The following is a 24721-nucleotide window of genomic DNA, read 5'->3' as shown; positions in this document are numbered from 1 at the left end:
ATTTCGTCTAACTTCCGCTGGTCCTTTGAAGACCAAGGGAAGAAGGCTTTTTCCTCGGTAGAATATGTACGTAGCGCGAAAAGCTTTTCCTCGAAAGCCACGTCGCGCGGTAGTTGTGTACGAGGAAACCGAGTGGCTTTCAGTCGCGACGATTCTCAAAGTACACGTCTGCTTTTTGTTGTCTGTCCTCGGAATGGAAGGAAGCGGGGATATCTCGTTGCAGATGCTGTTTCGAAGGAAGCGACGACGTATACAACCGAAATCCATTTAACTGCAAATCGTTCCTCGTCGACTTACACCGCGAACAAAGCACGACGCGGAACGAGTTAAAGGGTGTCCGATAGTTTTTTTACACCACCGGTGTCTCGAGATATCTCCTCGGCACGTACAGAGCTCGTGCAATATTTCAATCAAGGGGGAACATTTTTATCATCTTTACGACTGCGAACAAATCGATCGTTTCCTTTTCCTTTTTTCGTTCGTTTAGTTGCCTACGGTACAAAGAATGTCTTGTAAACGTTTAACGAGAAAATTTCAAAGATCGACGATAAAATTCTAACAAAGGGACCAAATTTTTGTGCAAAAATCTACGAATTTAATTAAATTCCGTAAATTTTCATGTCAAATTTCTCTGAAAAACTGAATTGTGCAGCCAATGCAGATATTTTCACACTGCGCGCATCTGGAAAATTTAATTTGTCAACCGTATTACATCCAATTTTGACAATTTATTAAAGCAATCCATAATGTACGCCGTTTCTAATGGGAAAAAATTTAATCGATTCGTCGAATAGTTTTTCTCCAAGTCTTGAAGAATGTCCGTCTTTTCACGAACGTACATACGTACAACGGGTTTTAAAAATTTGTATATTCGCTGGAACGATCTGTAAAACGATTGCACGAAATAAAACGACTAACTTATATGGAATGAAATGTGAATGAATTCGCGCGATAAGTACACGCGTAAATGCACGAAGAATACACAGCAGCGTATCAACGTTCCACGTACATTGACGCGAAACACGCGATAGATACTCGACACGGTATAAACCACAAATTCCGTGCTCTTCGGCTGACTCACACCCTCTTTTGTAACTCATTTTTACGCGTCTACGGGAACAAGATGCATAGCACCGTGTCACGTCAACTTCGCCATTTAACAAATTGTGCATTTTTGTCGAATGTGTCGTGCATCGTTGCTGTTTGAAAATTTCCATATACTCGACGATATTTCGCAGTTGTAATTCTTGGTAAGAATTTTCGTAGCTCGATATCCGATATCGAGGCCCACCGCAACGATAAATTGATAACTCTGGGTCTTACAAGGGAGGTTATTCGAAATGTTCGATGCCGATTTTGTTCTTCATTTTATTCCAATTCGTATTAAAGCGTAAAAGTGATATACACTTAAATAGAAATTAAGAAACGTCGTTCCGTTTGTCGAAAGTTCTCCCAACGAACGTTCCCTTTGGTTCTTTGACGGTAACATTTTCGCGTTATCCCACTTCCAATCTCATAACCTCGTATTTTTTCTGTTCAATCTATGGCTTCCAACGGTGATATCAAAGCTTAAACGTTGAAACAACTTTCGAAATACATAGTAATCCTTGGTTTCACAGCGGGATTTTGTCCTCGGATTCATGGCACGGGATCATCCCTACTATTGTTTGTGTTACTGCACCGCAAAAGAGACTCGTCGAGTCGGACGACCGGCAATGGCGACGACGAAAGCTGCGCTTTTCTTTCTCGAACACCGTATGGAATTTCATCTCCGAAAGAAACTCAACGTTTCTTAAGGGAAACCGATCCAAACGAGGGCTCGCGCGAATTATTTTTCATTGCGCGGAAAACCAGCCTATCGATGATACTATCGTAAAGATGAAATTGAAAAATACGCAACATTTTAACCGCATTGGCGATTGTCGTGTCGATTCACGTGCGACATCGCTTCGAAGACTCGATTATCGAGGCGAGAACGAAGCAACGTCGGACGATACGAGATAACTACGGGACTCTGCGACGACGCATCGTCCAGTCTCGTTCCCACCGTTCTCGAACGACTCCCCTAAGAATCTTATCCAACTTGTCGAGCTGTACCTTGTCCCCGGACCTATTTCATATTAGATTTCTACCGTGTGATCATCGACGGTTCTCGAATAAAGACACCAAGACGGTTTTAAGCGCCGGAGAGAACACGAACGGGAAAGGCAACGGTAGTACGAAAGTGTTTAAACGAAAAGAGAGTACTTTTACCGGGTTTCCGAGTTCCCGAGTTCCCGCAAACGTGCGTCAATTTCCGAGACACCGAGAAAGAATTCCGAAAGCTCGGGTTAGAAGACGGTTCAAGGTTGCAAACGATACCGGTCTCGAGGAAACCGCATCGTTTCCAATCTACCGCAACGTCAAAGGCGTTCCGCCGTTCCCGCGGCTTGGCAAAAGAAGAAAACCAGCTGCTCGTATTATGTCAAGGTAATTCGATGCGCAGGGCTAAAGAAGGCCCGTCTTTCGAGTCGACGGATCATTCGGTTCCTCGAACGAATCGATCCGGAACCAGTGCCAGGACCGTTCTACCAAAGAACCACAATGAACGAAGCAGAAATTGCGATTTTCAGCTTGGTATATTTTGCTCCCCGTTTTCTTGCGTGCGCCACGGAACACGATTTCACGGTATTCTACCTTTGCCGCGGCATCCGATGCAAAAACTGACATCAATGTCGTTAGCTCCTACAGACTTCCCGAAGCCGATTATTTCGAAATTAATATCCTTTTTATAACGGACAATAGTATTTATTAAACAATCGCAAAACGAATCTAAAAACTCGATTCAAAGGAGCCCGGGTAATCGAAAATCTAATACGTTGCTATTTAATATTTGTTCGTCGTTGTATCGTCATTTCTAAGAAGCGTTCTTACGATTCCGAGAGTGCAAAAGCTCGTAAAAATCAAGGGGTTCGTGGTAATTGATAATCTTAAAATGGTTGGTGCAATCGTGATCGAGAAATTGGTATTTATTTTTTTTTCGCGCGACAGTCTTTAGCAAGAGTCGAAGACTATCTCGGTCAACGAAGCCATTATTCGCGAGTGTCGTATCTTGGGTTTACGATACGACGCTTTGTTATCGTTGACGAGAAAATAAGACGCTAGAAGTGCACGTGATCGTCAGAAGCACAGACTTTTAAAAGATAATAAATGTTTGCTTCGTGTTTTAACAAACCGTTGAACGATTAAAATCATATTGTACACACTTTTGCAAATTTACGTTCGAAATGGTAGTCGCTGACAGTGTCGCAAGATAAACAGAGGAGATATTGCGATTCCCTGTATTTCTCCTTGTCTCGAGGACGATCCTCTGTTGCTCGCAAATGAAACCCATAAAGTATAGTATAGCAATCGCGCGGTTTCTATTTATGGTGCACGATAAATATCTAGCGAGAGAGATGTTTTTCGTGTTTACGAGTTCGAGAACACGTGGATTGTACATTAACGAGTTACGTTTAAACATTTCTCGTCTTTTTCTTACCTTTTCCTCTGGATCTCTACGCGATACGACATCGTCGTGTAACAGAAGCCGAACATTCGACGCGCACACGCAAGGTTTACGCGATACGAGGTAAAAATGATCTCGTAACGTTTCAATTCCATTGAAACGAACGATACGCTTGCTCCCTGGTTTTTCGTTTGAAAATCGAATGCGTCGCATTTCCGCTGAAAGTGAATTATTCTGTCTTACGGGGAATAGAAAATCAAGGAGAAAATTGTGATTCTCGGAGCAACACGGTTCGCTTCTATTCCCTGCGAAGTCCCGCGTGATTCGACCCTTCGATGCGTCACATTTTAAAAAGCGCAAAGGTGCACGAGGTTGGAATCCGTGGCACGAATGGTCGAACGGAAATTCAATTTCAGAAAATAAGTTCTTCGATTTCGGTCGGCGTCACTGTCGTCGCGTCAGACGTTTCACGAAGTTACTCTAGCGCGCGTTCCTTCTATTTTCCCTATTTGCGAGAAAGTAACTTGGAAATATAACAGGGGAATGGTATTCCTCGAAGTAAAAGAAAACCTGCTATTCTTTTTTCGTGTCTTCGTTGAGAATATCGTCGGTGAAGATAAAAATAAGACACAGTCCCGACGTTTGTATCGACCGTGTGCTGGCAATGTTATCGGTAGCGAGTAGAAACATCGGTGGCTGATCGAAAGTAGACGCGACGCTGAGAGATACATGTGCCTCGAATTCCCCTGGGAAAATGAAACAAAGAGAAGAACGCTCACGGGATATGCAAGTCACAGCAGTGTCTCTCGTCGAGGAAAATTTACCTCGAAGAAAATGAATGCTGCGCTACTCCCGCAGCTAACATAGTCACTTTCCAATTGAATCGTGACGGCTCTTTTTTACGCTTCCAGTTCGTGACAAGTCGATTCGTCGAGGCATTCTATACCCTTCTTTTCCCCTTGCGATTTCATTGGATCGTCGAATGGCCGACGATTCGTTAATCGGACCAATGGTAAATCTTTGTCGTTTCTCTCGACGGTTATTTTCCAAAAATATTATTCGTTACCCGTCCCGCTTTCTATTTTAACGTTTAAATTTGTACAATCCGGTAAATACTGTAATATATGACATTTTCCCGACCGTATCGTTAAAAGTTGGCCAACTTCGGAGTTGGATCAAAGCAGCCAAGAATAAGAAAAGAACTCGTAGCATTTTCGCTTTTTGTCCAAGTTGTAATACTTTTAAATAAGAAGACAAGAAATAATCGATGAAAACGTTATACACTGTACATCAGTTTGTACAAACAACAAGTGACAAAATCTCAGACACTTGTAGCTTACACACCGGCTACTCTTATTTTCTTGTTAATGTTTTTCTACCAGCGAACGTATTGCTTTGAACTTTATAACCTATTTTATCTTCAAACAACATTGTTTGAAGATACACACGCACGCATTCTTCGCTCTTTGCCAAGTGCATAAAATAACTCCTGCACCTGTATACACGCAGCTTGCGAACTCGTCACTGATCGCTCGATCCCTGAGATATTATAAACAAGAGTTTACAATATTTACGAACAAAACGTGCACGAACGCGATCGAAACGCAAAAATAAAATCGGATGTAACTTCGAGATAAAACGAAACGAGTTACATATATATATATATATATAAAAATATTTTTTACTATTTTTTTGTTTACCAATTTCGTCCACGTGTTGATTTCCACGAATAGAAATACGCATTGTACAGATATACCTGAAAATCACGCGCGAAAGCGCTCGATTTTTGTCCAAAATCTGTCGAATCGAGGTTTAAACTTCGTGGCCCGATAAAAAAGGTGCTACCTCTTTGTATCGGACCGTGAAGTTTTCAATTTGGCCTCGTACGCGTATACAATATCGTTACAATATAATTCGGTATTCGTAGCTTTTGACTCTCGAGGCAATTTGGAATTTGAGCGCGCAAATTTTCCAACTCGACCTCTGTTTTCTGCGCGTAACGTTTGAAAGCTTGCCGATGGAACTTTGGTTGGAAAACGATTAACGGAAAGTAGAAAAAGTGAAAAGTTCACCGTGACGAGTAAAGGTTAGAAATTGTTACGTAATGGGTACCGCCACAACGAGCGCATGCTCGGTTTCGTTCGAATGCCGTTACCGTTCCTTGGAGAAAAAGAGCAGAGAAACACAAATGCAATCGCCGTCTGCGGTGGATTGTAGGGCGTCAAGGAAACGTTGAAATGCATGGACGTGGAGCTTTTCCAGCAGCTCGATATGATATCGATCCCGCGGGGAGTATCGACTCCGCGGAATCGGTGCTGAATCCGCGATGCCGCGATCCCGAGAAAAGAGAAAATTCTGCAACCCCAGAACCGGGAACGGAACGGTTCTTGGATTTTAAAGGGATCCAAGGATTTATTCCACGATTCCAACGATTTTTTATCGTTTACCGCGGACACGAACTGGCACCTGTCTGGAACCAATTTGAACGTAACTACGAACACTTTGCGAGAAAGTAGTGTACCTTCGTTTCAATCGTGGTTGCAGACCTAAGAAGTTACAAATTGAAAATAATCGCGCAACGATTCTCAAATATATCGAAATTTCACGGAACCTTGTACAATTATGTAAATTACCTCGCTATTGTACTCAATTCTGTTCCTTACGATGGTTCGTGTGTCAGAAATATAGCTTAGTTGTACGCAAATCTGTGCAATGTATTAGGAGGGAACTAAATTTGTCCTTAAATTTATTCCGCTTCGTTCTATTATCTTTCACATTTTTCTTACATTATCGTTAACATTGATCGTGACCGTTTCTTCGAATCAATAGTGGAAAGTATAATTTTCGTTTCGCTTCTGATAGCTTGCCGTGAAATCGAAGAAGGGTCTCTTCTTTCTTTACCGCTCGATTCCCATAGAAATGCGAAGAAGAGGCGACTAGAAAAACGGTCGAAAAATCTTGGTAGAAAAAGAGAGCGGAGAGATCGTTCTTGACAAATATCGAAAGCACGTGTACGGAGATGGTCAATGTTCCGTGGCTGCTCGGTGTGGGCTCGTGTACGTTTAAAGACCGATCGTTGCGGGCTGTTCGACCAACCGTGCTTAACGGGACATGGGCGCAGTTTACGTCAGATCAGCTATTGCATCCACTAACTGACGCGAACGAATGCCATGTATCTTATACTCTCGAGATTGCGTTTCTTCCGAACTTCTGCGTCCATCGTGTCCACCATTTGTTAGTATCTCGACGCGTCACGTACGCTTATACGACATCGATTCAATTCTGATGTCACGCGTACAGGGTGATTCTGCGGACACGGGCCGATCCGTGCCTCTTGCCAAAACCGAAGACGAAGAAAATCGACAGAGAGAAAACCTACGGAGTGCAACGAGATACATCTTTCGGCGATCACGTTCTTTTCAAATGATTCCAATAAGTTGGAAAAAAGTGCTAAAGAGGACGTATAGTAGTTCCGCGTTTCTTGACACTTTTTGAAACATCGGTACAATCGAAGAGAACATTTTTTCGGCCGACCTCGAATATCGTCATCGCCTGTTTTATTTTCGATGAGTCGCGAATCGTAACGAAACGGATAAAAAACTCTATGTAATTGACACACGTCGATACCAATCGCGCGTCTCGATAAGTCTCAAATCGAGCGTAAACCTACCGATTACAATCGACCAATATTTCAATCGTAAATGAATCGGTAGCATCGAAATAGCTCTTTTTATCGCGACCTGATGTAGACAGATCCAACACTGGGCCGCGCAATTATTTTTTGCAAAGTTAAGCGAACCGGTATTAGATTTTCTACAATGGTTTCCGTTAATAGTCCAACTGCAATAATAATTTTCCTGGAACGTTCGAAAGTGTATCGAATACGCACCGATTGTTTAAAAACGGACAAATTAAATATTTGCGTAAAGATAACTCAACGGTAAAGTAAATTTGCGCAAGGCGAACAAACACATTGGAGACATTTTGTCTTTCGTACGCGATGTTTAAACGGTGGATACCATACGAACCGGTATAAATCGTATCGAGCAACGAGTCACGAATATAAACAATTTCTACGAAGCTGGTCTCGTTCCCGTAGAATTCGATCTTCGATCGAAGAAGTTGCAGCAGCCGTAAAGGAGTATTTCGGATACCAGGATGATAAAGTTAGTTCCGGAAGTTTCCAGACCGTCCTCGTATATCCGCTCCGATGGTTTTCGCTTTCCGGTGGTCGCACGGTCGTCGTAACAATGAGATTATGGATGAGAAATCGCTGCGCTCAGGATTTTAATTGGCCTCGGCCGACCGAACGAATCTTTTCCCAATTCTCTTTACGACACGGTTAACGTTTACTTCGTTAGAGAATCGAAACGCATAATGGGAGAGAGACGGAAAAGGGGAACGCGATACCGTGGAACGCGAATTGAAACAGAGAGAAATGGAGATGGAGGGAGTCGGACGGACGGAGAGGTTCGGGATAAAGGCAAAAAAGAGGACGATGTCCGGAACTTCAACGTCAACAATTTCCGTCTACGTTTCTACTTTTTAATTACAGAGTCGCGCGGGCCTCTGGGCGTTCGCAGCGGAGACGACAGCCCCGCTTGACGAGCCGAGCCCCGCTGCCTCCGTCTGAATCCTCCATTCACGCCATTTTTTGCGGTCTTCCCATTACCGAGATTGTGTGTCTTTCGCTTATTCTCCCTTCGTTATGTCTTCCACTCTTCGGGCTCGGCAACCTAACGATCCGCTCCCTCGCGCGCGCCCAACGAGAACTGAACGCTGCAACCTCCCTCTTAACTGGATTTTGCCTAAGTTGCCCCGATTTCGGTGAATTTTTCACCAAAAATTCTGTACCCGCAATGGAAACCGCGGAGTAAATTTCGCGCCCAGACTCACATTCGATCGAATATTTCTTGGCCAATCGTTCCAAGAGATTGGACGACGAAATGTTGGATACGACGACAAGAATTGTACTTACAAAGACCATGGTTCTTGTTTCGTTCGAGCCGTTTTATCCACAGCCGCTACCACGGATGCAGGGAAGGCACGAAGCCTCCGAGTCTTAGAATGTGCATTTTACCGGTCGGAAAGAGGATCGGTGCTGAAACGGGTATAATCGTTTTAACCGAATATACTCGAGTCGCACAGTTACGATCGCCTAATCGGAATTTATTCGATTTGCGAGAAATTGTCTATAATTTTAACTCGATTATCGCTTATTTATTCCGTACGAAATATTTGACTTCGTACTTTTCAGAGAAATATTGGAAACATTATTCTTCGTAGTTTTCCACAGGGAGAATGGTAAATAATCGTATTACAAATTTACTCAATGGGTATAAATTCGGGTAAGCGTAAGAATATTATTCGTACACCCGATTACCGCTACTGCTACTCGTAAGCGCATTACCGGTACATCGGAGTTACGCGCAGGTAACTCTTGTTACTTACTCGAGAAAACTGATTACGTTAACGACTCTGGCGCGAACACAATTTCTATCCTATTTGTCGAGATTGAGAATCGCGATGCATCTTTTCTGTATCAGTGTAGCATATTTGGTCGTCGAGGGGAAACCAGAATTCTAATTAACGCGCAAACAACATATCGAATTACGTGTAGGTGAACATTGCTCATCGTACGGGATTCGTGATTCTGTAAACAATACGTCATCCGACACCCGATAGTTACGCAACTTCGAGTCTATAACCATCGAGGCCAATGCTGCCCTCCAAACCACATGCTCTACCTGGAGGACCTATTCAACCCCTTAACCCAGTTATAAATTCTACGGAAGCTAAATTTTCACGCTGTCTACTTTCGAATCTCCTAGTACTCCACTGTGTAATAAATTGCTACAATAGAATCGAGTTGAAAATAAATTAGGTTCCAAGACACAACCCATAGTTGTTGGACGATGGTTTATTTTCCATTGCGGGGAGTACAAAAATTGCTTGCTATCGTAGTGTTCGAGCGTAACTATCGGAAAAATCGAGTTCCGTTGTTGTCGAAGAGTCGATCGTTAAAACGATGGATAATTGCGTCGACCAAATTGAATACGAGTCGTTTTGAAAAATTAATTTTTCTCGCATTAATTTCTCTGCGTATCGAACGATCGATTATCGATTCCTGGAATATTTGTTCGCTCGTTAAAAACTTTTTCAATGTTTCGAGAAAGCAATTGAGGAAACGGCGTGTTCCGAACTTTACAGCGAAGAAAAAATTTAGACGAGGCGCTACCGATGTTTGCAGTGGAAACTCGTTTATTCGCGCGTTGAACTTTTAGTTTAGGTTGACCTTGTCACGTTTATTGTATCGCCGTTAAACCGGTCGTCGACGTTAAATTACGCAAGAGCCAAGCCTGTTCCTCTTTCTCGAATCACCAAGTCTGGAACTTTGAAGATTGAACAAAAAGTGTAATAGATCGTTGAAATGAATAGAACCTCTTGGAAAACTAGGCGAGGGAATGGCGTACGAATCACCGGAAGAACGTCTCTTTACTTCGTTTCGCGCTTAATTTCCGGCTATAATGTCGACGAGTGTTTTACGGAGAACGATTCTTTGCAGGTGCGAAATGCGGGTGCCCCTTTAACGATTACTGCTCTTTCGTCTAAGTCTTATCGAAAAATTAGATGGTCATTATCGCGATGCCACCCTGCTCTTGAGAGAGTACGGAAAAACTTCAGCGTCCCGTTCCTACGACTCCGGCGAGATAATGCATCGAGATCGCGATAAGTTAACCGCGAACGGTAAACCAGGGGCTAGGGAATGCGTAATAAACGGTCACTTAGCGCTCGCGTAAAACGAATCGTTTGAAATCGAAAGCAGGTAAACGGCTGTTAAATTTTAATTTCGAGCTTTGCCCGTAAACTGGTCGTTCCAGTTTAATCGTTTCAACTTCTCGATAAAATGCACGAACCGATCGATAGAGTTATCAAGGAAGCAACGCTTGCGACTCGTAAGTGAAATTATTATGATTTCTGGTAAAATTGTTTTTAAATTCTCCGCTCGGTGGCTTTTCTTCGCTGCGACGGCAAATAAAGCTGGTTGCAGAGGAATTGTTAAATTATTCATAAGCACTTTACGCGAAACGCAAATACAGACGGCAAAGGTAGAAAACGTCTTTCGAGAAGTTCGCGCAAACGGGATTCGGTAAAATATTTCGATTAGCCGAGGCATTGGATAAAGACTCCGATTACGCGAAGCTTGAAACAGGACGAGTTTCCTTTGACGTTTAAAGGGGAACGAAAGTCGCGTCTGACTTTTACCGTAGATTATCTACTGCAGTGTCCATAACGCCACCGTCATTTATCACTGGCGAACGTGCAACCGTAAGGCAAACTCGTTTAGTTATGCTAACGAAGCAATAAACCGGTAATAAGGGGCTCGGCTTTTAAACGGGAGCGAATTAAGTCTTAACGGAAGAATCGTGTCGCGAAAAGAACATCGAAAGAGGAATCTAACGCTTTCCAGATGACTTTGAATACCCTCTAACGTCCAAAGAATAACGCGTCGCGACGTAACCGATGGATTCGATAGCTTTTCGTTTCGGATCTACTCCGAAAAGTCTCTTGTCCGGAAATAATTTATACGGTCCTTTTTGCGACTCTACAAATCCCTGAAAGTAACGAACGAAACGTTACGTAACTATACGGTACTGCGAAAAATTGTGCAAAACGAATCTAAAGAAAATCGAGTAAAAATACATCATTGCGAAGTAACAAAAATATCGCGTGCGCGGAGTTACTTATTAAAAGAGATACGAATATTACGCGGAGAAAAATAACGATTATTATTTTTAACGATTAAACGTACGATTGTTATATTTTGGTTAATTTATGTTACGTTGCTCTATTTTAAACGAGATAGCCATGGAAAGGGAACCGTCGACTATAATTTGTAGATCCACTATACTTTTTATTCCGCAAATAAATGTTAATGCATTCGTAATATTACCAAGGCAGTAAATATAAAATGTGTCACGCGTAAATTATGTACATTTCGTGGCTCTTGTACGAGTAAATTCGTCCAGCCAATAGCGGCGAACAAAATGCAAGACGTATCCTGAATTAAATTTAGTAGCGCTCGCGTCGGAGTATTTTTACGATCGCGTACAAACATTTTTTAACCGAACGTTAAATGAAATTCTTGTTTAATTTATTCAACTGCTTCGAAATCCTACCACGTTTCGGCCAATTTTAATTTCTTTCGATTAAATTTGACTTTGAATTATTGCCGCCAAATGTTCGTATTTTTGAACAGTCACGGTAACAACGATGCAAACGAAAATTGTAGACCGTAAGAGTTCCTTTCGTTGCTAAAATAACAGACCTCCATTTTTCATCTCCCTACTTTGTAATGCCCATATGGGGCGATAAACGATGGCCGTTAATTACGCGTGCACAGATTTATAGTCGAAAAAGTTCTCCGAACCGAAACTTACGTTTAAAACAAATTCGGTGTACGAACATTCTTATCTACAGCGTTTAAAAGACGACGAATAAAAATTATGAAAGAGGATTTAAAAACCAAGGGGAACGTGTAATGTCTGTTAAAACGAACGCGTAGCGAGTGAATTCTTGATAATTTTGCGACGATGTCTGTGTCGAAAGATGTGCCGACAACAGTTACCGAACCACGTTTTACGAATAAATTAATAACTCTCCGTCCTTGTGTTTTATCGAGAACAATCGGGACCGAATGAAATCGATTCAAACCGAGAGTTATTTTCTCCTTTTTCTACCGAGCGTAATGTCGTTTTTGTCGAGTGTCTCGTGCAGCTGGTTCGAGAGCTGTGTTATTGAAAGTCGACGATATCTACATAAGAACGTTATAAGGAAAAATTAAACGGTGTCAGAATCTCCAGCTTCCCGTGTCGCTAGCGTGCACTCGCGTGCACTCGCGTGCGCGCAAACGGTTGCAAAGTCCAATTGCATCCTTCGTTCGAGCGATATCTTATATTTTGTAACGCGTTAATCGAAATACTTTCTCCGTTCGTTTGATCGCCGTTATTCGTTCGACTCATTGTGATTTTGTATAAATTAGACGATCGAGTTAAGTAACGAAACGTTGCGCGTACAATTATATCGACAAGGTAACCTCGTACCGTTTTCTAGAGACGATTTTTCATCGCGCTTGCAAATATATTTCCGCTTCTGATACTCGTTTGTAAGCTAAAGCGCACAAAATACTGCTTCGAAATACAAAGTAGTAGATTTGGTATGTTTAAAGTTAAAGTAACTCTTGCGCGAACAGTTTCTCTTTGAAAACAGAGAAGAGGAATCGTACGAATTAAGGTATTAAAAATTGCGGAATCCTATTTAAAAGAGAAAGAGTGCGATAGCACTTCCCAACTCTATTGGGAGCATCCGACCGTTTAATTTTTTCACTTAACCTTTTTTTCCTACATGAAAACGTTTTAGCAAACACGGTCCAGGCTGGTCGTACGGTTCACCTTGTACGTTTCAAGAATTTTTGCATGTGTTACTCGCAGAGAAGGCATTTCCGTTTATGTACAGGAGTCGAAATTGTGGTTATCCGTGGAAGGTTCCAACCGTTTCGGACTTACGGCACAATTCTCCAGTTTTTCGAAGTAGGAAAGGACGCGTGCTTCTGGTCTCGTATAAACTTTATCGGTCGGTATCGCGGAACGTTAGGAAAAAAAACTCGTAGCCGTTAGGTCGCTACGGTGGAAATGTTCCCCGAAACAGTCCTTCGGCCCGTTGATGAAACAGGTGTCGTGGCTGGTTTTGCCGGTTGGTAGCGTTCTTCCTTTTTATGGTTCCGCAACTTTATAACCGTGAAACGGCAGTATTACCTGCCACGTAAGTTCGGTTCGTAAATTATTGTGTGCCGCTTACTCGACCGTTTCGTTGTCACTTTTTAAGTAACGGAAATTTCGTATCATTGAAAAGAAGGAAAGTATGTATCGACCGTTACTTTCGAAGCGTGGTTCTTACAACACGGGCTGGTCGTTTGTTTTTATCCTAGACCGACGAAATATGCCCCTGTCGAGTATCACTTTCTAACGGAATCACGGGTCTCGTCGGGGAAACAATGCACGCGACGTCGGCCAAGGACCGCTCCTGAGATGTCCCTACGACTCTCGGTAGTATTATTGCGTCGGCATGCGTCTCCAATTAAGGGCTATACACGAGCACGGAAACACTCGAGAAACCGACGAAGCGTACTCATAGGATGGTTCTACCGGCACCTACGCGTTCTTGAAACCTCGTCGAAAAAACCCTTCGTCCGTAGTTCCCTGCTTACGATGTAATTTCGGATAAAAGATTCCCAGTCGTTTTATCCCTATCCGTGTTGCACGAAACGTTACGAAATCTAATTTTTAAAGAACCATCGATTTTTATCATTTATTACAAGAGCGATTCTATGGAAAAGTATCCGTCTCGTCGCTAATATTTTCGATTGGTCCTATTCCGCGATTCGGATCCACCTCCGAACGAAATACTGTGGACGGATACCGTTTAAAATTCCGATCGATTCGTCGATTCGAAAAGTTTCGTTAAAATTGGCAAGAAAGGCTCGAGAGGGGTACCCGTGGTGCAACAGCGACCCGATCCTACCGTCGACCAGAGATTTTCCGGAAGACTTTGCAAACGTTCCACCGGGAACGAGATATCAAATGCGAGACGAGCCCTCTCACCCCGTGGCGGGTACCGCGCTCCCGTGTGTGCGTCAGTTGGCACAAAGGGTGGCTACGGGAAATTCCGAGGGGATCCGAACGCCCAGCGAGAGGACGAGGCTGCCACGGTCCTTAAAATCGTGACACGAGGTCCTTATGCATAATAACGACGAGTCCCCGAGTGCCCCTGAATTACACTTTCCCCGACACTCTGACTCTTCGTTGTTTAGATCACGGTCAAACCCGACATTGCACTTTCCGGACATTTTTTATCATTTTTTAACGCTTTTCGAGAACGCGGGAAAGCACTTTTCCGGTTGACGGTAAACGTTCGCAACGATCGAATACAACGGTATTTTAACGCACTTCTTGCGACGTATCCTGTCACGGACCGTTGTACAATTCGACACGGATACTCGAAACGATCGAAAGGGTCTCTCGATCTTTCCTAAGAAAGAACAGTATCGTAGTCGATCGTTGACGCGAAATAAATTTTTTTATACGTTTCGCCGTAATTTTAAAAAAGTACAATGTTAATGCTTCGGTGATCGAACATTGCACGCACGATTGAAATTCCCACGGTAATCCGATGTAGAGATCGATGAAATTCGATGAAACGTAATCGTATCGACTGTGACCTATTTCTGTCACATTTTGAATTTCGAAAGACGAACAAAATTGCATCGTTTTAAAGGGAAAAGTAACGTACTTTGCGCAAAAATTTGATTCTTTCGTCTCGAAATTGTAACGACAACCTCTTTCGAAATCTTTCCGTAAAATATTTGTCGACCGTTATTCGTGCTACGTAGGTAATCGGGTAAGCAAGTTTTTGAACTCGTAAAGTTACGTATCCCGTTAAGGTAGACCTGTCCGAAAAGTAGAAGCCCTTCCGCACGCGGAGCCGGATAATAATACGCGGACACGATACGTGGTAGGATTTACGAAGTCTATCGGCGAAACGTCACACCGAGACCTGGCTCGTAATTAGCCGCGGAAAACGGGGTCACTTGTTTTACGCGGAAAGTTCTTCCTTTTTGCCAAAGTGCCAAAACTTTTGGATGTTTTTGCGCAGCCTACCCCGGAATCGGGATGAAAATGGTGGGCTCGGGCAGTCGTCGCTTAAAATCCAAGTGGTTGGCCCAAATATTAAAAAAGCCACGCGTGCACGGTGCCGCGGTCGCCGTTGCGGCCCGGCCCGGCCCGGCCCGGCCCGGCCCGGCTCGGCCACTTTCCTAACATCCTTGGCACGAAATAAACGAGCACGCTTCGTTTCCGCAAGTCCCTTCGGAGCCGATTTTTTTGCGCAACAAAGTTTTTTCATTAGCCACCGGCAGTCTGAGATACACGGATACGTCTAAATACGTGGATCTCGTGGCAAACGGATGCATCCCAGCATCTCTATCGAAGCGTAACCACTTTATTCCATCGTGCTCCTCTCGTGGATCCTGACTCTACGGAAACAGAGACAGACGACCGTGGTGTTTTCCATTTCGTTTTTCACGTGTGTGCGCGCGCGCGCGTTTTTTTTTTTCCTTTTTTTTTTCAAATACTACCGACTTCGACGAGGAACGAACACAGTAAAGGCCGAACTGATTCAAGATGGCGTCGCGCCGTTCTCGTTCGAGTAGTTGCAAGTATCGTACGGTTAACGATGTTGCAAAGTCGACAGTTACATTGGACGCGTTAGTCGACAATGTTAGCCGAAGAGCGATAGAAAGCAGTAAACTACGCAAAGTGGAGAATTGTGGTGGCACGGTGGACAGATGAAGAAATTGAAATATTCCCGAAACAGCGTAAACATATTCACCGTGTTCGCCGGTTCTTGCGCCAAAAAGTGGACCGCGCGCGGTTCTAACTTCCTGATTACCCGTATAATTCGATTCCAGCGGCGGCGAAGGGTGAAGTTCCGTGTTCGATCGGTTCTTTAGTTACATTCTCGGAGGTTCCCACATTACGGAATCGCGAGCACGTACCGAATGCGGCCGACCGTAATTCACGATCGAAATTGAAAGAGTTTTTCCAGCCGCGGACAAATGAGATCAGGGAAGTGAATCGACTGACAATGGGTACCGAGTTCTTACACCGTTCCCGGCTACCTGTCATCGCTCATGCACCGCGAAAACTTTTGATTAGGTCGGCTAGTTTATGCACCGAGCGTACCCGCGTGTCTATGTATCTACCACGTACGCGTCTACGTACCTATCCTCCTACAACCTTCCAAGAACTTCCCTAACAAGGGTCCAAAGAACTTTTAAGGACGCAGGGACGGCACTCGTTTAAAATATTTGGTTAACTGCGTCTCGTCGATAACAATTTCACGAATCGAGACACGTATTTGACGTAACTCGTTAAATTCTACCTACGGCGTATTTCAAACTTTCATTCGATTTCACGGAAGAGTGGAAAACGCCGAGTACGTATTTGCCGGAAGATGTAACGCGTTATTACCGATTATTTGATAATCCGGCGAGCTCGATCAACGATAAAATATCCAACGTTTTTGTTTCGAATTACGATCAACGTTCGCGGAAACGTACGCACCGTGTCGAACGTCTCGTGAAAATAATTTTAAAGGCCGGTAGACGGGGAAAGGCTACCGAATCGTATTCGCTTCCAGTAATTTTGTTTACCGCGTAATTATTTATTAATTACCGATTTTATCGTTTTAATATTTGGCTGTTCGACGTGGCGTACATTTCCAATTACGCGGTTACCGACCAATTTCACGTAACGCGTAAAGTAAATATTTCGTTGAATCGAGATTTTTGTTATTACGTAGAAGTGAAATTTCGCGACGACGTTTACGCGAAACACCCTGTACATCGGGACGAAACGAGAATAAATACGGTATAATAGTCGGTCGTAAATATGTCCGTTCGAGTCGGATGGTTTTGAGAGGTAATTAAAGTTTTCGCGAGAAAGTAAACCTCTTCCAAAGTTCCGAATAGAGCGAAAAGTTGGTCGATGCCGAGCCCGTCTTCGACATCGAGCCATGAAATATTCGACAGCCAGTTGCAGCTCGTAATACGGAATCAAGAGTTGTCCATTTACGAATAAGCTGTAACGAACGCTATCGCGAACACGTTACCGTGATACGTACTATATTCCTTGGTTACAAGGAGCGTTTGTATACTATAACGTTCTTCGACGTTTCGACGTACAATCTCTTCGAGAATAACGTCCCGCGATCGTTCGTATCGATCGAAGAGGCTGTCCGTTGGATCGCGTTAATGGAACGATTCGTAAAATTATTTACATTCGAACGAGCGAGACCACACTTTTATTTATGCCGTGCGAGAAACTTACTCTGCCCGTAATATTTTATAATTATTCGTACCGTCGAGTAAAAATTGTTACACTTTGAAGAGCACCCACTCGAAGAATCGCAAGCGTTACGTAAAATATCTATACGGTCGAGCCGATTAATTTCGAAACGAGTTATTTTCATTCGTCAAGTATTGTTCATTGGGATATTTATTAAGTTCCGAAACTGTGGACGGTATAATTGTTGACGAAAGTTTGATAGCTGCGACGCGGTAGATCGAGTTAATTAAGAGAGCGTGTTGAATTGATAAAACGAAACTGGCATTCTGCTCCGTAAAATTATTCTTCGTTTAATGACGTTTCGATAATCGTAACACCTCTGAATAAATCGATCCAACGCGAACTTTAATTATTCGAATAAATATAATACCTCGGTGAAAACAATGAGCACGGTAGCGAACGAGAACCGTGCGATAAATATTCGGTAATAAAGGACCGAAACGAATAAAAATTTCGTCCATCTCGGAGATGAAATAACAGGTTTTATTTCCAGGTGTATCGGAAATTTCCTTTCGAAACGCGAATTAAATTCGTTCGAAATGTCACGTTTCGAGATTATACGCCGAAATACAATACTCGTCGAAGTCGTTTCCCATCGTGAAAAGGACCAACGTTCGAAGCTACGAGCGAGCCAATTATCAACGAATACCGAAACTCCGTTGAACCGCAAACGAGGATGCTTCGAACGACACGTGGAATAATGCAACCATACAAACTACATTATAAACAGACGATCGGTATCGTGCGTTTGTCGCCCGTTTATAGTTACCTATGATCGACAAATATACACGTAGGGTTGCTCTGTACCGTCCCGTTCTATGGCACCAAGGATAAGCCTGTGCAAATAATGACATTAATTGCCTGCGCGTCGTCCTATTTGCATGCCATTATTCAGAATAATTGATGACTATTGGTAGCGCTATGCGCTGAAACTCATTACCATATTTAACGTATCGACGCGTTGTCTCGCGCGTCTACTACCGTCCATTGAAAAATTCTTCCTCGACGGACGAAAATGCGATATCGATCGATTTCGTGAAACTCCTTAAATTTCCATTTCACGATTCTTCCAAGCGTAGAAATAAATCTGCTTTTGAACGCGCGAACGAAACCGCTTAATTAAAAGTTCCGTTCGATCGAAATAACTTGTTCGAAAGCAATGCCGTCTAATTCCCGGTAATACTATAAAATCAATTTGCACACCTGTGCACAATCGGGTACGGACCTCGAACATTCGAGCCTCGATCTTACGCTCTCGACGAGAATTCCTCGCAAAGTTGACGAACGAACCCTGGATCAAGGGGAACACATTGTGCGTCATTTTCGTTAGTCCTCTGCCTTACAAAAGCGGATTAGAACTGGACGCGCTTCACTCTGGAGCGAATACCAATCGATCATCTCGAAGCTCTGGCTTTCCCGAGGGTATAAAATATCGCGACAAGGACGTTATCTTTCTCGATTCTGTCGAGCATCGTGTCAATTGTGTACATACGATACTTTGTTCGAAGACTCCGGGACGTCGCGTCTTGCCGAGTCATCTCTACCAGCCTTTGATTACCCTCGCACTGTACACACTGCGCGCTTCGTTCGACGGTAAATTGTCACTTTTAACGCAACGTACCGTCCGAATATATCCGTTGCGCGGTGGATATACTATATTCTTCGGTCCAGCCGAGTTTCGCATAATTTTCCGCAATTCTCGATACACGATCGCTTTGCGTTTTAAAACGGGACACCTTGTGCATCGTTGTATAGAAAAATAACGGAAAATCGGAGGCTTTTGCAGTCCCTTGGAATAGTTAGTTGCGCGCGGTAACGTATAATTAATGCGAATCGTTATTTTGTAAAAGGTTGCGGGTAGGATGATCAAACGTTTCGCAATTACGATACAAAGTTTGAAACGCGTTAATCTTCCTCGACGGTACTGTCCATACTCATTAGGGTGAATAACATTTTCACCGGGTTCGCTGCGCCAAATTATCGTTTGACGAAAGTCATCGGCGAAAATGGTATTTGATACCGATAACGAAGTTTGATCTTCCGCAATATGTATATCGTTATTCGCGTCCCATCGGTAATCCATACTGTGGGAATAATTCCAGCCAAGCATACTATACGGTTCGCGATAAATTCACCGTTCCGAACGTATTTCTCTTTCCGTCGTCGTTCTTTTTTTCCCGGCAAGATCGTTGCGGCTCCGATCAAAAGGCGGATAATACGACTACAGAGGACGAATAGTACGCAACGCGATACGGTATTAATTGCCCGGATGTACAGGAATCGCGGTATTCGTTACAGCGACTAAATATCCGATCGAGCACAGGTGCGTACGGTGTACGCAACGGTGTACGCGTTTTTCGAAATTATCGAAGCTATCGTCGTCCCGACTTCTGATACCGATCGACGTTAATTTCGCCCCGTTTTTCATTCCCCCTAGCCAACCCCTCCTTGGCAGCGAAACTCGCTCATTTACTTAAATTTTCCTCATGAAACTAAAAAGTGTGCATTAACGTAATTTATGCCCCGATAAATCAGCTGCACCGCCGCGAGAATAATTTTACGGGGAAAAAGCGGAGGATCGTTCTTTCTCCGCGCAGAATTTTATACGTTCCCGCGGTCTCGCGGCGATCCTCGCATTCCCGCGAAGCAGGTGCACATTCCCTGGGCACACAATGCGCGCAGCGCACCGTCGAACGGACACCGCGGTTTATTATTACGACAGTCGAACGTGTAACGCTTTTAAAAAAGTTTAAAAACATTAACTGGTTCGAAATCGTAGCCTTCGAACAAAAGCGGCGCAACCGACACCTCCGCTGTTGGATGTTAAATCCGATGCTTCGAAACAATGGAAATATTCGCGGAAGTTAACGACGAAAACGACACGAATTGCATTTTCCACCGATATTATCGTCCGACCGCGCCCTTCTGCGAGCGAGAATTTTTAACAACGAGCAAACGGTGTCGATCGATTGGACTAATTCCCACCGATATTCACCGAGATCGTTTCAACTCCGTTCGATCGATTCCGTTGAACGTAAAATATTAATCGACAAATTTCGATTCCAGTAGCGCAGAATAACGTTTCGAACGTTGCGTTCGCCGCGACCGAGTTCGCATCGAGTATGTAAGAAACGAACGATTAAAGTGCAACATCGAAGAACGATGAACAACAATTGCGATTCGGGAGACGCAAGTAGGACATCGTGTGACCTAATTTTGACGAGATTACGATCAGGCGACCGTAAAAGCTGCGCAGGGAGAATGCCAAAGAGAATTGCTCGGGATTCGAGCGGCTGTCCAAACTGGTATCGTATTTACGACATTGCTGTGCCGCGGAGTAACTACTTTGCCGTACGATATCGTTCGCCACCGGTACGGGAAATATCTGTGCTCGGTATACCGGCACAAAACTTGCTATTGCCCGATCGAACGAAACTTGACTTCCGTCTTGCCTTTTCCGATCGACGTCTAGGATTTTCATCGGGCAACTATCGCGGAACGGGTTAAAATTTCTCCCTTTCAAAGAAAATATAGTACGTATCGTACCCGTGGTTCCGTTATGATCTTTAATAATTTATCAATAATGCGGAAGTAATCTCCAACATCGCGAACAAATATTCGCAATATCGATAGACATTTTGTATCGTGCACCGACATCGGTTTCAATTTTTCGTTAATTTCGAACAAAATAATTCGAAACGAGCGAGATCGGCACCGTTGAATTCCAAATTACGTCCGGAAGCATCCACCGCTATTTCGACATCCACGGACACAAGAAATCGTCGCATTTCGTTTCATCGATCCATCGAGTCAAAATTTGTCGGGCAGTTGGAAGTGGATGAGGCGAAGTAAATGTCGATGACAAAATCGACGATGCAAAATGATGCCCAGTCGTGAAACGACGTACACGTAAAACCAAATCAAGGACAGTGTGCGGGCGCTGACAGTGACCCAAACTGCACTGTCATATACAATCTGCTGTACGACCGAAATCAAATTTCCATTAACTCGTTAAAATTCGATGTCCCGTTGGACATTTACGAGCCGCTTTCAACATTTGCCGTAAAATGTTTATTCCCAAAAAAATTGTTACAAAAAGTTAGAGACTCTCTGTACTCTCGAACGTTAAATGGCTCTCGATTCGGTGAAATCGTTTGGGTAAAATTCGGTCGGAAATTTAATTGGGAAACTCTTTCGGTCGGCAATCGCGACACGCGCGATTCAGCACGCGGAAAAGTCTTCGACAACGTCCAAGCGAATCGAATATAATAAAAGAATTCGCGAAACGGAACCCTAGGTGAACACACCGCTACCTGTACAGAGTACGTATTACGCGCTTACGAAAAACGAAATGCAAATATTATCGTATTATTTTACGAAATACAGTCCGCGTACATTTTTTTTTCGAATAGCTTCCGTGTTACCATACGTCACGAATGCATAAAATCCGCGGTCTAGTCGTGACAATTTAGCGTTAAAAGTACCTGCGAATATTTTCTAACGAACGAAAAGTTGTTTCACACGGGCGGAAGTTTGCGCGTCCTTTCGAACAAAAAGCGCGAGCTCTCGCAAAAGCCAGGTTTCGACGGCGAGCACGGCAAAGCCGAAAAATAGAAGGAGGTCGAAGATAAAAGCGACGCGCGAAACGTTCGAGTTGTTCGTAAAACCATCGCGGACAAGGTAGCAGCCGGGCTGAAAAATTATTCGACGTTCGAAGTTTCGCGCAACGATTCGAAAGTGGCAATCGGAAATCCTATTGGTGAACAGGGAAGTGCAGGAAAACGTTTCGATGTTCCGTTTCGGCGTTCGACGACGGTGCCTGTTTTCTACCGGGTTTGTGCATTCCGTGCAGTTTACGTTGCGGAGATCACGTAGCTCGGAGCAAACAGAGAAAGAGACTAACACCGAGGGGGGGAGAAAGACCGACAACGAGAGCGCGGTGAACAAACCATCGGTATTCGGTCAATTGCCCTCGCCATCTCGTTTGACGGCCATTGTTCCACGCGCGATAGATTTCGCTCGTCGAACTTTCACCAATCGCTTTTTGATCATCTACCTGTTTCCAGCCCCGTCCTCTTCCAAGAAAAAGATCGTAATCTACCCCGGCCCAACAGCCGCTGCAACCATTTTTACGATCGTTGACTATTTCGATACAAAAATCCTACCGCGCAGCCCTTTGACGATGCCTCTCCAAAAACGTTCTACCATTCCGGAGTAAATAAATTATGCGCGCAATAATTATTCGGAAACGTTCGCAAATAAAACACTAGCGATCGATAAACGCGGAAACCTGTATAAACGAATAGAATGCTTTCGTACGATTATAAATAACTAGCGAAACGTATGAATAGTTGTCGTTGTTGCGTTACGAAACTTAAAAAACAGTGGATAAACAACAAACGGTTGCCGACCCGAGAAGGAAAATAAAGAAACGGAACGGGAAAAAAAATAATCGTCGTGGCTGTATAAAACAACCTGTCGCTGGTTGCCGGCAAGATATATACGTACACAGAGAGTAGGTAATGAAACGTGAATTTCGCCGGACTCGAAGTAAATGGCAAATTTATGATAGCGATGTACGCCAAAAATTTTGGATGTTATTAGGTTCAGTCGTGTTGAAAGTTTCTCGAAACCAATCGCGTGTCCAGAGTCGGTCGGCTCTGATATCGGAAGCCTATATATCATACGGTCCTATAATAAAGCACGTTCTGCGCGACCCGCAAGATCAAGGAACTCTTTCGTCTAAAAAGGAAGAAAATTTATGAAGTACGCTCGGTCGTTCGGTAGGTCGGGCGCCGCTATAAGCCGGCTATAGAGTTGTTACGAGGCGAGCTTTGGCCACTTTTCTTCTTCCGGGATAAAGAGGGGAATAAGGATTCTGGAGTATCCCTTCCGGAGTTCCATTTTTTATTTTCAATTTTTGACATCGTGTACAATTTCGTAGAAAAAATACGCAGGAACGAATGTAACTTTTACGAAAAGAATCCGATAAATCGATACGCGCCCGCCCGTCTATGGAATTACTGTATCGGGGTTCACAGCGTATACATATATCTAGATAACAGAGTTCCTGCAAAGTTTTCGCTACAAAAAATTCCCATTCGTGGATTATTCTCAGAGTTACATTTATATCTTGTGAAAATTGCTCTTGAAATGACGTTACTTTCGAAAATGAAATCCCGCTTTATTCGGATAGAAGTCAATACGAGAATGCGTTTGCGATGTATCTTTAAAGCCAATACCGTAGGGACCATACCGTGGATTAATATTTGACATGGAGTTCGAAAACTAGAACGGCACTCGGTGTTATTGTGAAATCGAATTCATCGAAATAAACGGGAGCACCTGCAAACTCGCAATGGGAATACTTTACCCTTCCGATGGACTTTTACAAAATTACGAATAGGGAAAGGTCCCCTAGTACCGACCGCTTTAAGTTTTCTTTTCGTCGCGACTTCAATCAGAGTCGAAACAATGCAACTTTTAACCAATTGATCCGTAAGAAGAGGAGGAAAAATTGTTTTCGAACATTTCGCAATAGGAACTGATCATTTGCAAAAATAAAAAGTTCCCTTCCATATTATCGCGAAGAAAGAGCGAAATGTATGAAAAATTGTACATCGGATTAGGGGTTGTCGGACCGACTCGCGTGCGATATTGCTTCGAAGTTTCAGTCGGTGGTTCGCTGTTGCTTTATCTCGCCTATTCTCGGTATTGTCACCGAGTCTACCCACTACCCTTTTCGAGCAGCATGTTTGAACTCGACAAGTTTCGAGAACAAATTCACGCCTCGACCTTCGTTCGAGATATTTGGTGGATCCACTGTTTCTCCTCGAGACCGAGAATTAGTGTAATTCCGTTCCATCGTAACCTGCGAAAACAACCGCAACCGCTTCGTAACGTTGTTTCCTTCCGGATACGATGCGAAGCTAAAATGCTCTTGTTGAAACTTAATTTCAAAAATAGCGGGATTCTAAACGAAGTTAATTAAAAATGTGTTCGCCGTAAAAATAAAGGAGGAAGAAACGAGGGGTTTTACGAGGCGAAACGAAAGTCGAATTCTTGTTCCTGTCCCGACACGGATTCCACGAAGGCTTCCGAGAGATGTTTTCGTTAACGAGAGCTAAGAACGCCTCGAAGAGTCGGACCTACGACGCGTTAACGAGCATTGTACGTTGCGATACAGAGCATACCGTAACACCTGTATACACTCCTGTACAATTCGGTGCAACGCAAAAGGCGTTACCTCTACCTAGGTACCGATTGGCCA

At 43.6% G+C, this 24721-nt stretch overlaps 1 protein-coding gene across 1 annotated transcript in view; it reads left to right on the top strand.

The window, feature by feature from the left end:
* Nucleotides 1-24721, top strand: part of LOC143152840 (lysosomal acid glucosylceramidase-like) — an 86074-nt gene that overhangs the window by 12184 nt on the left and 49169 nt on the right. The window lies entirely within an intron of this gene.

The sequence above is a fragment of the Ptiloglossa arizonensis genome, chromosome 11, assembly GCF_051014685.1.
Source record: "Ptiloglossa arizonensis isolate GNS036 chromosome 11, iyPtiAriz1_principal, whole genome shotgun sequence".
NCBI lineage: Eukaryota > Metazoa > Arthropoda > Insecta > Hymenoptera > Colletidae > Ptiloglossa > Ptiloglossa arizonensis.
This window is presented reverse-complemented; position numbering and strand designations above follow the sequence as displayed.